The following is a 16,394-nucleotide window of genomic DNA, read 5'->3' on the forward strand; positions in this document are numbered from 1 at the left end:
AGTCTGCATAGAGGGAACCCAAGATCTATGAGTCAGGAGACTTGGGTTCTAGTTCTAGTTCTGCCCGAAGTAGCTGATGCCGTATTGAATCAAGTTAATTAACAACTGTGTCATTTTGAAAAGAAGGGGCCAGACCTCGTTCCTAGGCCTCATGAGTATTTAACATTCTCTTATTCTAATCCAAGAACAGGGTCTCAAGAGAATTTCAGAGTTGCTCACCTTTCCCCAAGACTCCTTCCCTCAAATAAATCCGTTAAGACTAAGAGCATCTAGCGTTCCTTTCCTTTTTACCAGGTCCCAAAAGGAGCAAGATTTCTAAAATGCTGGCATTGGGAGACAGCCACTTTTTCTTTTCCCATCCATTTCAGGAAGGTTGTTTTCAGTTATTCCTTGGTCTGCCAAGAGTTGCTTCTAGATTGAAGTAGGAAGAAGTAATGAAAACAACAACAGAAAAAAGGTGAGATTTGCTTAAAAGAAGCGAAGCTTGTTTTGCCTGATTCTCTCGGAGAAGGAGTTTGGCAGGTAGACTATGATTGTTCAGGTTCAAACTATCCCTTTAACAAACACTCCCTAAAGGGTGGAATCTGGCCCAACCAGGATTATGAGATACTGATTCATAATGCCGATGGACACCGGACATACTAATAGCCTGCCTCTCATAAACAGGCAACAAGAAGCTTACAAACCCTCAAATAAGTGGCATCTCAATTCGGATATTGGGCTAGGGGGATGCGCTGGTTTAAAAAAACTGGCCCAAACTCTGTGACCCTTAGGGAAGGACTGGTTGTTTAGAAGAAAAATCTTGAGTTCTATAGCTCCTCAGATATGGCTGCTTGCCCAAGGGCTATGAACCTGCATCTTGTTTGCTCGTCATCCTGTCAATCATTTTCCTTTTTTTAAAAAAAAAAGAAGACAAAAATCTGAAGTCGAAAACACCGAATTCCAAGCTTTTTCCAGGGCACTGTACTAATAATACTGGTCTGGCCTACCCCGCTCCAGGAACCCCCCTAGCCTTCCCCGAAGGGTCCGCACTGTGAGGCGCAAAGCAACAGCCCAGCTCCAAAACCAAAGGTTCCATCACCAGCCAATCCCCAGCTGGGATCCCTCAAGAAAACCAGAAACACCTACGGAAGGTGAATGGCATTAAGACCAGCCTATCCGCGGGGACTCAGCTGAAGGGGTGGGGTCAGAATTAGCCAATAGTATTGAAGTGGTTGTTGTTAGGCGGGAGGAAGACGCCTGCGAGCGTGCGTGGGGCCGCTCCCGGGAAAGGGTGGAAGGAAACTCGCAGAACCAATGGCCGCGGCGGGCGGGCGGTAGTGCGCATGCGTACTGCGACCTGGGGCTGCGGGCGGGAGGCGGGGAGGATGGGGGAGGGGAGCGGGCAGGAACGCGGATCGTTGCCGGGACCGGCCCCGCCGGGAAAGGGGCGGCGGCGGTGACCGCGGGCGGGAGCCTGAAGGGGACTGCGTGAGGAGAGCCCCTTTCTGTCCTGGTGAGTTATTTTGATATTTAGGGTAAAAAAAAAAAAAATCCTTTTCAGGTTGTCCGACGGGGGAGCTTTTTAACCCCTTTCCGGTGAGGTGGGAACTCATCTTCGTTTTCGAATTTAAAAGAACAATGGAACCCTGACTACGTTTCAACAAAAATAAAACTTGTTTTTTTTTTTTTCCTTTTGGGTGTTGGCTTTTAACTCTTTCAAAGCCGATTTTGAAAACGGCTGCAGTGTTGCAGATGAGAAGGTACTTGCTGCTTGTTCAAACCTTTATTGACGTTAAGGTTGTCTTTTAAAAATGCAAGTTGGAGGAGTGCTTCTGGTATTTCAAAAATTACGAAGACAAGTTTACTATGTCGTCAAGGCTGTTTAATGGAAATAGATTTTAATTACGGTGCTAGACGATGACGTTTGATTAAGGTAGTTGATTTTACTGAGTAATTACGCCAAGATTATTTGACATTCTGATGTTTGAACAATGATTAAATCTACTGTTCGTTACTTTTAAAAAGGTCATAAGGAGCCGTTATCTGTAACTTATCACACCTGAATGTTAGACCATATTTGGGCTAGTTCCTAGACTTTTAAAAGTTTAAGTTCATCATTTGCTGATTTAAAAAAAAAAATGTGTATTATCACAAGCCACGGTCGACAGAACTTTTACAAAGGAATATTCTGACACCAAATCTCTTTGTGAAGTTACTTTCTCGTAGTGTAAATATTAAAGTAGGACTGCTCGGTAATGGGCGATGAAGAGGAGCCATATTTGTTGCATTTGTTGCATGCATAAAAATCCAGATATGCTCAAAACGGAACAGTATTTTAATAGTGTATTTTGGTTTTTAAAAAACTTGTAGAGTCCTCTGTATAGTCTAGGAATTAAAAAAAATTGTCTGAGAGGGAATTTTGAGTTTAGTGATTTGAAGAACAAACCACAAATGCACAAACCTTTGTGTATTTTAGAATATATTTGTCTTCATCCTGCGGTAGCTCTGGTGTTGTAGAGGTGCAGATCTACGTGAAAATAGTGTTGGGCAGATTTACGTAGTACTTATAAAATCAAAGATACTGGTGTAATGGACTGTGTTTCTGAGGATATTTTTGTCAGTGACATTGTTTTATTTTCCTAATAGCATTCATATAGTGCTACACGTTACATCAGTTGCGCATATCTTGATTTTAGAGACTCTTGTTGTTTAAGTAACAATTTTGGTTTTTCAAATCAACATTTCTGAAATTTTTGAGCACTGCAAGTCGTTTGAAATTAATATTCTGAATCTAGTTTTTATGAATAGCGAAATGCAGAATAATTGCTAGCAGTTTAACCTCATAAGATCTTTTTACATGAGAAATGGGGGAAGGGAGAGACTGAAAATGTTCTAGACCCCAGTTTGAAATTGAATAAAGGACATAGATACTACATGTTTTAGATTTGCTTTAAAGACAAAGCTAATATCCCACTTGGTGAGATCAAATAACTTGTGCTTTAAAAATTTAAAGTAACCAGTGGCCATTTTAACTTCACTAATTTCTCCTGGAGGAGTTAATTTTTAATTGCTCATAATTGTAAAAGGTATTTCTAGATGGTAAAGAAAATTTTAAGTTGATTTCAGTCTTTAAAAATGGTAAACTTTTCCTTTGTTTTCGTGTATTGCTTGCCATCAAAAGAAGAATAAAAATGAAAACAAGGTCATAATCTTGAATCTGTCCAAAGATGTGAATTTTTTGTTTTTAACCTCAATGCCTTAATCTCTAGTGTTTGTTCATACAACCAAAAGATGAGGAAAATAAAGACTGATAGATATTAAGATAAATAACTGCACCCTTAAAATTTACAGGTAGCGTGTCGATGAGCCATTTCTTGAATTTGTCCAATGATCGTTGTCTCTGGAATATTTTCTCATTGTTTCATCACAGTGAAACTTTGGCCAAGAAGTGTTTAAAAATCAAAACATTGATAATCATCTTCCTTTTTTTTTTTTTAAAGGTAACTTACAAGATTAAAATTATATTTGGTTGATGATGGTTCTGAACAAATACAGCTCTTTTATTTGAGGTAAGAGTGGGTAAATTTTTATTACTTTGACATAAAAGTAAACTTATTAGGTTTTTATTTATTTTGATAATATATATTTTTAGTGAATAGTGATTATGAGTAAGTATCTGAAATAATTTTACAATATCTTTAAACGTTTTCATTGTATGAAAAGTGTATCTGCATAGCCATTGTAACTTAATGTGCCTTTTGAATAGTTTAAAATACTGAAGGTCCTTTAAGCCTTTGTTTAGTTTTGGGAACAAGAAAAAACATTATACTTTGAGGAAAACCATAAACCAAAGATATGCTTTTTCTTTTTTGCTATTTAATATACTGTGCAAACAATTTAAATCTTTTAAATATTTAAAGAAATAAATTTTTTGGGAAATTTAAGCTAGTTGCTATTCATACTAATGGATTTTAGGAAAGAATGCTTTAAAAATCAGGTTTTGTGAGCATAGATTTTATTTTTTCTTTTATGTAATGAAAAGTTTTAAAACACATATTAGTATTTGGCTATTGGTGGTTCCATCAATAAATTGTTTAGAATATTGTTTTTTTTCCCCCAAAAGGTATGCCATTTTGAAGACAGACCGTGGAATTTTATCCTTGAGGATAAAGGAAATCTTTGCGATAGTCTGTAGTTTATATAGCAAGTAAGTAAATGTTTTTATGCAACATCTGAAATCTAATAGCTACCAACAGGAGAATATCACTAAAGTTTGTCAGTGCGACATAAACTGTAGACCTTATTTCGAAAAAGGGATAAGAAAAAACCCATCATATTCTTTTCCTTACATCAAAGCAGTTCTGTGTTAATGTTAAAATAGTTGATACGTGTAATTTACATCAGTAGTGAGACATTCAGTATTTTTCAATTAAATGGTGGTTTAGAATTATGATTAAATCAGTAGTTGAGTCATCAGAATTACGTATCTTTACAATCTGAAATGTACATTCTTTAGCCATTTTTTTGGTGATGCAGATTACGTTTTAGAAATGGCCTAGAATTTTGTATTTGCAGATCTTATGATTTATCTTAAAAGAAGTATATTTCAAAAACATAATAGACCCTCTCATATGCTAGTTATTATGTAAAGGATTTTAAATACTCATTTTACCTGTTTTTATGAGTCTTTTTTCCATACAGGTGCAAAAATAAGTTATCTTATAGGAAACTAGAATGTGACTGAAGAGACCTCTAATCTATAGCTTAGTCTTTTTAAAGCATAAAAGGAAGAAATAATTTCAATATGTGTATGGTATTTTGACATCTTAAAATTAGATACATGAATGAGAAAAATACGTACAGAATTTTCAGGAATTACTTCTTACTCTTAAGTTAACACTGAAAGGGGAAGTTACTGTCAAGCAGTATATATTAGGAAGGGATTTATCAGAGGAAATATATAATGAGATACCTTGGGAAGTTTTAAGAATAGCCAAATAACCAATTAATTAATGTAAGGGCAGGTTTACCTTTGTCCTTGTAATTTTTGTGGAAAATTCATCGTTGGTGTTGGCTTATTCTGTTGATTCAGATAGGTGATAAAGGTAATATTTTTATTGCTTTTGCTTTAGCTTTTTTTGCTTTTCAGCCCTTTTGCAGTTTGATCAGATTTGTGTTTATTATAGTGTACAAAAGAAAACCAAATGTTAGACCTTTAACAATGTTTTAAAGATGTAACATATATAAAAAAGTTAAGACGTCTTTCATCCCAAGGTCGTTTAACATAAAAATGCCAAGGTTAGGGTTTCCTCTTTGTAAATGATAGGATATTAGGTTGGCATTCAGATGAGGTTGGGCACTGTTATAAAAATTGAGAATAGGGCCTCTTAAGACACAAATGTATGTGAAGTTTAACCTAAGTTTAAGTATAAATTGGCAGTAATTTATAATGGCCTACCAAAGGCGTAATTTGAACCCATAGAATAAAAAATGAATGGTTAAAGAAGATTAGAAATGTTAAATGAAAATTTGTATCTTTTTTAGTCAAGTATTAATAATTATAAAAATAAGTGTTGTAGTAACTCTTAAGTTAATGTAACGGAGTGTAGTTTTCTTTTTTATCACCAACAAGATAAAGGATTTTAAGTCACATTTTAAAAAGACGTACATGTACTTCGACCTTCATGATAATATTTAGAGTCAGTGTTTTGAAATCTGCTGAGCCAAGCCTGTAAAATTGGCAATATTTTTGGTGGACAGAAATAATGGACACCTGGGGGCAAATATAACTGAAGATACTGTTGTTTTAAATTACTGTATTTCATAAATACATTGTTTAGTTTACTACTATTTTCTGCTTAAGAACTGAAGTGATAAATACTTAAATATTTGTTTTTATTTTAGCATTTTGAATTCTTGAATCATAAAAGTCACCTGATCAAGTTGGTGATTGGCTTGCATTGCGTTTGTTATTATTGGTAATAACTGTTTAAAAGATTCCCTGGAGTTCCACAGAAATGAAAGAAGCCATGCCCCATAGTTAAAAGGTTTTCATGAACTACGACATAATAAGAGGTTGGATTATGTGGAATAGGTAATTTTGAATATAAATTTTCTTTCAAGTTTCGTTTACTGTTTGGTTTCTTGATTATTTAAAAATTTGGACTGCGGACAACCAATTATTTTACCTTTTCTCCTCTGATTTTCTTCTTTGTTGAGAGGCATAAGGGGAGAAATGTTAATTTGAGGACATCTCCATCTTCTGCATTAATGAGAGGTGTGTGATAGAGTGGAAAATATAACAGTGATTCAGCAGTCAGGAGACCCAGCTTCTAATGTAAATTAGCCCTGTAATCTAGACGATTTATTCACTGTGGACCTTAGTCTCCTAATTTGTATAAAGTATTTGGAGTTTCCAATTTCTTAAGATACATTTTTGCTCCTGAATTGTGTGGTAAAAAGAGTGTCTAGTTCTCTTCAACTGTAAAGTACTTTTTGTAATTTTTGCTTGCAAATCATGGATGTTATCTCTTTGTTGAAGTTATTTGAATATCATGAAACCTGGGCAATAGTGTGCCTGACTTTCCTAATTTTAGGTGTTCTAAAATATTAATAAATAGTATAAATGCAGGCATAATGGAAAGTTGATCTTAAAAAGCAGTTAAGGTGTGAAATTGTGTTTAAAAAAATAAAGATTTAGAATGCTGCAGTGAAAGCATTGTTTTGATTTTTTTTCTAATAATTTTATTAAATAATTTAAAGATTAGTGTATTTAATGTAACATTTGCAGCTGACCATTGTGAGTATAAATGATGATTTATAGCTTACATGCTTGACTAAGCTATATAATTTCCCTTAAGAAATCTATATTTCAAAGATAAATATCCTCATCTTACCCACTGCCTTTCCCTTCCAGATTGAGCGGGCCAGTACAAACTTTTAATTTTCAAATTGACTTATTTCTGCATATAATTAACTTTTACAACATAAATTCAGGGATATTTTGGACTTTATAAATAAAAACTATGTGATTTGATTGTTTACATAACTTTCAAGTAACATGTTTCCGACAACGATTTTATTTATACATTGTGTACAGCTAGATAATCCAGTGTTTTGGAAAACAATCTTTGTTTTTTGAAACTATACCACTTATTTGAAATTGAATATTTCCCAAAAAGCAATTATATCCTAATATGTGTATTACATAGTAGTCAAAATCATTTTAATTTAGGTTATCAAGCTAAATATTTTGCTTAACTTTAATGGTTTATGAGTTGTGACAGAGTTTTCTTATGACTGTTAATGACTTTATCCCTAGTACCTTATTTTTGTGGGTGGTTTCTTATATTTCACAGTGCTTTCGGATTTTATTCTAATTAAAATGTAAAAATTGTTTTAAGGACTTTAAAAGGTGACAAAACCAAATCTAAGAAAAGCACAAATGGGCTAGTAATGATAATATTAAGACTTGACTAAAGCCGTCTTTGCCTTTTATTATAAAATGACCAGCAATCAAAGTTGTTATTTATATTATACCTACAATTTCATACTAAATGAGGATCCTCGATACTGCAAAATATTAAAGATAGGAGTATGAGCAAAATTATCAACTTTTGTAATCTGCTTAAGGTGAACTTGGCTTACCCCCCTTTAAAGGAAGGCAGAGTACTACTTTGTAAATTTTTGGGAAGGAGATCGAGTGGTAGATTACATTGGTGTCAGTAATTTTTGTGGTGGTGCAAAGTGTGATCCAAGTCCTCTGGTTTTGATGCAGTGAGCACCCCAAGCCACATACTTGTACTGGTAGGTAGCCTTTTTATAAGCGTGTTGTCAGACTAATGTGATGGGTTTCCCTCAGACATTTCTTTCGTGGGGATTCCTTAAGTCATTTCTGCCCTTCTCTTAGGGGTTAAATCAATTTATTTTACTTGATTGATTTAGGTTTTGTCATTGTTCGGTGTAACTGTCTCCTTTATAAGATCACATTAAATTTGGAAGCTTAATAATGCTGTGTTTCTTGTAAATTGCTTCGTTTTATCAACTTGTTGGGAGGATATTTTAGCACCTTGCTCTTAAAAGAAATCTTGAAGCAGATCTTACTATTTCTTGGCTTATGACTAGTCAAAACGATTAAAGGGATTTAAATTTGGTAAGATAATCAGGAACTTGCTTTATAATTTGAAAAATTGGAAACCTTGGTCATGGAAAAAGCATTTAGATAGCTTAGTTTTAGCTTAAATCCTAAACTTCTTTTGCGTTCTAAAAATCCTTAAATTGATACACTTTAATACTGAACTTTTGAACAAAGCTTTTTGGGTAGTTCTACCTATTATTGTGATTATTATAATCATACTTTGGCACAGGAGTGACTGGAAAAAGTATATACCTGTATTCAATTTATTTGAGATACAGGAAACATCTTCCATGTTTATGAGGTATTTCAGTCTAACCAGTGAAAAGTAATGGTTATCAGTAACCAGATAAAAAGTAATTTTTATCACGCACATATTTTAGAAAGGGTTAGTGTCGTGTAGGTCAATATAATTAGTAGAGAAAAAAATTTGAAGTTATGCTTAAGGTTTCTATCCTAGAATAGAGTTGATTAAAGTACATGATATTATGAAATAATATAGTAATATTGAAGAGTGAGAAACATGGCCTTGCCAGGTTGGTAATGGAAGCTTTCCTTTAGAAGTCTGGAAAGCAGATTAGCTGAAGGACCAAGAGATAAAATAGTTCTGTACTGTTAAGGAAGGAGTGATGTTGACTCTGTTAAACGCTGTTTTGCAACCATGACTGCCTGTTAGGGAGCCCAGATTTTTACCTAGGAAGTTCTTGGGGCCTGAGACATAACGTGTTTTTATAGTAACTTTATTCTACAGGTGAGCCCTGTGAACAGCCAAACTTAAGATCCTCTGGATCAGAACTTTTGATTTTCTGCTTGGACTGTATTTATAAATACATGTATGTCTCGGTCTTCTGGCTAGTGATCCTGATAAGATGTTGAAGTTTCCAAATAAATCTGTTTTTGTCTTTTTCTGTACATACAATTATTTCTTTTTGATTTCTACAGAAATATGAATCTTGAGGCTGAATTATCTAAGGGACCAGTACAACGAAAATAGATGTTGGTGGAAGAATTTATTTAGTAAGTTTTCCTCAATTTACATGTTTAATTTGTTTTTTAATTTTAAATCTGACTTTAGAAATTTTGAGTAACTGAGTCAGAGTCTGTAAAAATACAGAGGGATTTAGTGAGGCTCAAAGCAGTACAAAAATAAATCAACATGGTTAGATGTATATGAATTTTCTTATTAAAATCTTGTGCGTTAATTTACTCCAACCTTTTATTATTTTCTACTTTTTTTTTACTTAAGCTCAGGCAGAGTTAAAATGGAAAAAAAACCCTACATTTGAACATGCTTTTAATACTGAACCCTAGGACTTCCCTGGTGGTCTAGCGGTCAAGACTCCACACTTCCACTGCAGGGAGCCATGGGTTCGATCCCTGGTAGGGGAACTAAGATTGCGCATGCGCTGTGCGGCCAAAAAAACCCAAAAAACCCTGCACCCTAGATCTGGGTGTTGGTAAACTCCCACCTATTTTTATAAGTAAAATTTTATTGGAACACAGCTATGCGCTTTCATTTATACATTATCTGTGTTTGCTTTCCAGCTCTGGCTACAGAGTTGAGAGTGGCCATATAGTTAATGGCCACAAACCCTATAAAATACTCAGTATTTTTTCCTGTTAGGCAACCTTGCCTACTCTTTCCCTGGATCCTTCCTTTTTGTCAACTTCACATGTGTAAAACTCAGAAGCCCTTAGGTTCTCTTGGTAATAGAGCGTACTTTTAATGGATTTCATTGTTAGTAATTCAAATAAATGAAATAATTATTGAGCTTTCCTTAAACTTGAAAGGCCAACAAAAAGTTTTTCTTCATACTGGGGTTTTGCCTTGATATTAGAAGCTTTGGTTACTACTACTACTGTGGAATTTCTAATTCCCCATCTGAGAAATAGTGGGAAAAGAGTTAGTGGTAAGACTGTAGAAATGAATTTGGATGAATTCTCAAAAGCATTTATTATTGACAAAACTTTTTAGGTATGATAGTTATTTAGTAGTTGTTTCATAAAAGTAATTTTTTGAATCACATTCGGGAATCTAGATTCTAGATGATAATCTTTGCTTCTAATTGCTACTTCAACTTCTATTTGTATAAATGGCTACTAGGGCCTGTAAAATAGTGAAGGTTTTTTTTTTTTTTTCGATGGGGGATGGTGAGAGCAGAGATGAAAACTTTACTAATGTAGTGTAATTTATTGACTTCATGCCTTATATTTTAAAACGATTGCCTGGCACATAGTGGATGCTCAATAAATACTTGTTGATTTATTGTATATACTTGCTATTAAACATTACCAACTAGTGTTTTGGGTCTAATCTAGTAAAAAGTGAAATTCATTATTTATAATGCTTTAAATACTAATTTTTAGGTATGCTTGAATGCCAAAACTTTGACTTAGTAAAAACTTTAAAGTTACAGGAAACCACAACTTTCAATCTTTCATGGACATGTAGTCAAGTTTTAAACTAAAATGGGATAATGGGGAAGATTTGATTTGATTGTAAAAAACCTTAAGTAAGATGACTCTTTCTTAGTCAGCATAGTTGAACAACATAGTTTAGCAATGTTGTGAACCACAGCTGGCTGGGTTTTTTGTAGTTAGTTTTTATGCCCACTTTATTTAGGACCCAGACTTGTTAATAAGTTTTAGTCCTGTTGAGGAGTCGAGCTTTTTTGGTAATAAGACAAAATATGTGAAGTCGGTATTAAATGTTTTCAAATTTAAAGACAATACGAAGATTGAAATTGTCATAAGTACCAAGAAGCTTAATTACACGATGAGAATGATCATGTAAGCATCAATTTCTGCTTATTGTAATTTTGTACCCATTTGTTTCACTGATTTTACAGTAACAAATTGTAGTATTTATTAGAGCCACTTGTTTAAAAAATTAAGAGTCGTTAATCTTTTTCCTTGTACTCTTTCCCTGTCCCGCACATTTTTTGTTGCTATTAAAATGGGGGTTTGCTGGGAAGTAGAGGTAAGGAAATTGAACCCCTCTTAAACACACTCAGTAATGAATCACTTGCTTGCATTTCAAATAACAACTTATTTTACAATATTCCAGTGTTTTTTTTGAACAAATTTACTGAATTAGAATTTAAGACCTCCTTGCTCAATTTTATATTTTTAATTTCTGGATGTATAGTATTTGGGGATTTTAAGCAGTAGCAGGTACTTATGTCCTTCTTACCATAAAAGTTTTTTCTTCCTGGAAATTACCTTAGAACAAGCAATTTGTTCTTAAAAAAAGGAGGTATAAAATAGTGAACATCATAGTGGAAAAATTCTCCTAACTTTTCATAGTATTAGCTTGAAGCTTGTATGTTTGATGATGGAATTTAGATCAAACCATCATCTCTGCAGTATGTTTCCAGTAATTCACAAATCTGGAAAGATGTGGAGTAGTAGGGCTTAGATACTAAACCCTACTCAGTTTTCTGTACTGATCTTACTTTAATGCAAAATGAAATGCTCTTTAAAGCAGAAAGTGTTTTGTCTTTTACAAGTTGACCCCATGATCCTAGAGCTTTCAGAGATATCATGGCCACTGGAATATAAATTATTTTGATTCATTAAGGTTAGTTTGTAGGTCCTCAGGTACTTTGGTTACTGTGGTATATTGGAGGTCTATTTATTGAGGTCCTTCTATATACCAGGTAATGTAAAAGCTATAAATGTACTAACTCATTTAATCCTCACTACTACTGCCACGTAAGGTAGGTACTACTGTTACAGATGAAGAACTGGATTTTGTTACCCAGAAAATTTCCAGGGTCAGAGAACTCATGCCTGCTTTCTTTTTCACTTTTTAACTTTGCTTATTTGCAAATTTAATTTTTGCAAGAAATTGGAATTCCATGAAAATAAATGGATTTATTCCTAAATCCTTTACTGTTCTTTTAGGTGCTTTGATATTTGACTGAGCACTTTTGCTTATTAACAGAATTCTTACTTCTGGGTTTTCATTGGCTTTATAGGAGTGCAGATTGATCATGGCTTTCTTGTAGCATTCTTTTTCTTCTCCTCCCCCCGCCTATTTTTTTTTTTTTTACCATGTTAAATATATGACAGTATATGTGCTAGCACGACCAATATGCTAGTATTTTTTAATCTCTATTTTTGCCACACAAGCTTGTGCATTTTATTAATTAGTTTTGATACGGTTTTAATATCATTTGGCTTTCTTTTGAAATTTTTAAAAAAAATGTCGTTTTAAAAAGAAATTTCTTATAGTGTCTGCGATGAGTTTTTTACCTCTTGTGGCGGAAGAATATAAAGCACGGAGTTTATCACTTAATGTACTAGATTGAATAAATTGCACCTATAGCCATTGAAATGACTGTAGCTTGATATGAATGCATTAATGTCACTGTTCATCATAATAGTATTTACATTCCCAACTCATTGAGAGATTGATCCTGCATTGTAACAGTAGAGATGGGGAGAAATTGGTTTATAAATTAACTCTGCAAGAGGAATGATGGTGTTTTTACTTTTATACTTTTATATAGAAATATGTCCCTTAATTGTAAGGAATGAACAAGTGGAAGATATTTTACTGATATGGGGAATAAATGAGTTATTTTTAGTTCTCCTTTTAGGCTGGAGAGAAATCGGCAAAAAATGTTTTGGGAGGAATAGCTTTCGTTTGATGTTTATTACTGATGTTGTGATGCTCATTTTCAGTATTTTTTTTAATGAGTGGTGGTGTCTCTTGGTTAATCAAATGGTTTATTAAGTAGATTTTTGTATTGTATATAATAGACAAATCCTCATTGTAGTTTTGGAATCAAGGTACTAACTATCTAATGAGCAAAAAATGTCCTTATAAATCTAGTCAGTCACTCAGACTTCATTGCTATAAATTTAGTTGGAGAGCTGCAAAATTTATAAAGAAGACCAGGGTTAAAACTTATTTTTCTAATTATGTTTTATCATGATGAATCAGGACCATTTATTTAATGGTAAAATATCCTGGCTTCCTTTAATCTCCTTACTTCAAATTATTTAAGCAATGAATTTTTTTTAAAACAATGAGGAACATTTGATGTTTTTGCAATGAGAATATTTTATTTGTATTGAATTTGAAATCTGATAGCATTTTATGGCAAATATCAAATAAGGCAGGGAGATATTTTGCATTTCTGATCATTTTGTTTTCTAGTGGCTGCCTATTGCCTGCATTCTCGTATATGTAGCTAAAGATGGTGACATCTATATTGGCCATTTGTGTTATCTATGCAAAATTAATTAAGATCTGTTGGACTGGAAAACTGCTATGATCCACTGCTTCGGGTTTTTTTTTAATCCTTTAAGATTCTTTTCCATATTTAGTTTTATTTGAAGAAGCTTGGAAAGTTTTCTGCATTGAGATTTAGAATCCATAGTGTTGCTGTAATTTAGCTTTCCAGAATTTTTGAATTTTTGTTTTCACTTCTCATGTAGACAGTATAACAACATTACATTTAACTATTAAAAATTTGACTCTTCACTGCCACATTTTTATGGTTACTGTGTATCTGTGACAGTAAAAGAACTTTGTTACTGGTGTGCAGTTTTGCCATGATTCTCTTACTGAGAAGTTGTATGTGCAGCACATACAACTTTAATATAATACAGTTTTATAGTTTAAAGCTGTTATAAAATTATTAAAGCTTTGTGTATGGTAAGAGTATCTTCAAGGTGGGTGGATGTTCTCTGAAGGAATAAGATTATTGATATTCCAACAGCATTTTTTTCTTTTAATGTTTTCATCAAGCACCCAGTCAGCTTGAAGAGTCTCAAATGGACCCTACCACTGAGAAATCAAGATGGCAGTCCACTATGGGGAATTGAGAAAAATGGATTAATACAAGAGTGCTGTGATAATATACAACCAAGACAGGGTTCTTTTAACATGGATTTCATGAAATGAATGAAGATGTAGGTTTCTTACCCAGCACAAATGGACAGTGGATTTGACTTTCTAGAGACTTTGTATCATTAAGAACATTTTTGACATTTGGAGAAGAAAGATGGCACATTAACAGATGATAGTTTGTATGCCTGGAATCTTTTGCAGTTTGATCTGTATGAGTATGATCTTGTGGAATGTTAACTTTAATAAAATTTCTAACACTTTAAAATTTCTCAGTTTGGGCTTTTTTTTTTTAAGCTGAAGCTTCATTAAATACTCGGTGTCGCCTTAAATAACACTTTGACCTTTACAGTTGCCCAGCAGTAAAGTGTACTGAATAAAGCTGGTAAAATGGAAATGGTGTACTGGAAAATGTTTTACTTGGTTAATATTTGTCTTTTTACAAAGTTGTGGAAATTTGTGCTTTAAAAGATGGTTGTCCAGTTAAAATGCTATTTTATGCTTTCTTGAAACATCTTACAAAATTGGTTAACCAGTGGGTAATAATAGAATGTTTAATTTGCTGTGAGATTTTAATGAACTTTTAAAACAAAATGCCTTTTGCCTCAAAATTCAGCATGAGTGATACAGTATTTTTCTGACTCTGTTTTGATGGAAAAGGTCCCTTTTACCTATACTTATTAAATATTATAAATAAAACATCTTGCAGAATATCTGAACACTTAAATTCAACTGAATCCTCCTATTGTCTTAATAGTTAATATTAGGTGAAGAGGTGTTGGATTTATAAGGGAAGGTAGGGAGGTCCTTAGGGTATTCACAAAAGGACTTGAAATTTTGGTGGCAATAATGTCTGCAATAGACTTTATGAAATAGGATTGATTACTGTATTTTTATTACTCTGTACATTTAGGAATTTAGAATAAATGAACCACACTATGTCATAGATAACTTATGTTTGAATCCTAGGTGAATATTGGTTTCATTCATTGATAACTAAAATCAGTTTCAGTTACTATTATGGGGCTTTTGATAAACCAAATGAATTGTTGATTAAATTTTCCCGTTATACAGAGAACAAGTAACAGTGCAGCTTTAATTTTCTTTTGGTGAGAAAGTGTTAATCATACCATGTTTGTGATTAATGTCAAATACCAGGGTATACATGTAGATGATCAATATATATGCAGTATTTGTTCTCATTGGCTGATTTGAGTTGGTTGGTTTGTATAAATCAAAATTGAGATTTTGGATTTTGATTTTTGGTAGAGAATTATGTTGTAGAAAGTATGGGATTGAAGCTGGGTTTTGATTATGGATTTTACATTTACCTAGGTGCGACATTGTTGCTTTTGTTGGGTATAGATCTAAAATGGATTTCTCAGTGAGGGAAGGACAATTGTTCTGGCAGATAATAATGTTGAGTAAGGAATGTTGATTTGATTTTTTTTGGATGTGTGAATGTTTTCTTGGGGTGCTTGTTGAGAAAGTGTTGAATAATTTGGTTTTGGCATTAGTAAATTTGTTTCCTTAGATTTCACGGTTTTGATATTTAGGAGAATTTGCCCTGTGACATTACTTTGATAACTTTCCATCAGATATGACAGATTGTTATTAGTTTACCATTGTTGAAATGGGTATATACTTAGAATTTGATTAGATATACAAGGGAATGGTTGAGATATATGTGTTGTGTTGGTTTTGGAGGTGGAGTTTCTTGGGTTTGTTTTTTCATGGTAGTTCCATGCTCTTGAATTTAAGAACATTGTTTTGCCCAAATCAGTGTGGTATGAGAATTTTTTGGGTAAGGTTTTGGCAAGGTTATATAATGGGTTAAAGAATTTTGTGAAAGTACGAAGAAAATTTGAGATTCTTGAATAAAAACTAGTTACATTAATTTTTGCCCTAATGCAACTGAACACTAGGGAGGCGCTCTTGAGTTGTACCCCTTTCTTCCAGTTGGGTTGGAAAATTCCCCCTTAAACTTAGTCCTTAGATAATTTTTAGGCTTCCTAAAGAAGGCAAGACTTGAATTTAATTTATTAAGTTGAGGTTTTGCTTTTATTTAGAAACCATTTTACCCATGGTGGGGGGTAGTTTTTAAAAAGATTAATACTTAAGCTGAGCTTTGTATACTCTAAGAATTATCCCTCTTTCAAAATGGCTTGATAAAACACCACTTCCTGTCCAGAGAGGAAGTTATTTTAGCTCAAGGACTGAAATATTTAGCAGATCTTTAGACAAAAGGAACAAATTACATTTCTCTCTGGCTTAAAAAGGGTGCTTGAGCCAGAGGGGGTTAAGAAACCCTCCCCCCTCCCCCTGATGGGGTGGTCTGGAGGGGCAGGGAGAGGTGGGGGTAGGGGTCCTTAGGCTCCCTGGGATGGAGGATCTTTTTTTTTTTTTTTTTTTTTTTGG

The 16,394-nt window shown here is 33.6% G+C and overlaps 1 long non-coding RNA gene across 3 annotated transcripts; it reads left to right on the top strand.

Annotated features, from left to right (window-relative positions):
- The first annotated feature begins 1,476 nt into the window (after positions 1-1,476).
- Positions 1,477-14,247, top strand: LOC112414966 (uncharacterized). Of its 3 annotated transcripts, none has more exons than XR_003006247.1 (5): positions 1,477-1,495; positions 3,483-3,551; positions 4,106-4,189; positions 9,059-9,133; positions 13,878-14,247. It is a non-coding gene; the product is annotated as an uncharacterized LOC112414966 (long non-coding RNA). The 3 variants fall into 3 exon arrangements; XR_003006246.1 differs by lacking the exon at positions 1,477-1,495 and adding an exon at positions 1,556-1,742; XR_003006245.1 differs by lacking the exon at positions 1,477-1,495 and having other exon boundaries at positions 3,073-3,551.
- Positions 14,248-16,394: the final 2,147 nt, after the last annotated feature.

Source organism: Neophocaena asiaeorientalis, unplaced genomic scaffold (genome assembly GCF_003031525.2).
Source record: "Neophocaena asiaeorientalis asiaeorientalis breed wild unplaced genomic scaffold, Neophocaena_asiaeorientalis_V1.1 scaffold297, whole genome shotgun sequence".
Taxonomy (NCBI): Eukaryota; Metazoa; Chordata; class Mammalia; order Artiodactyla; family Phocoenidae; genus Neophocaena; species Neophocaena asiaeorientalis.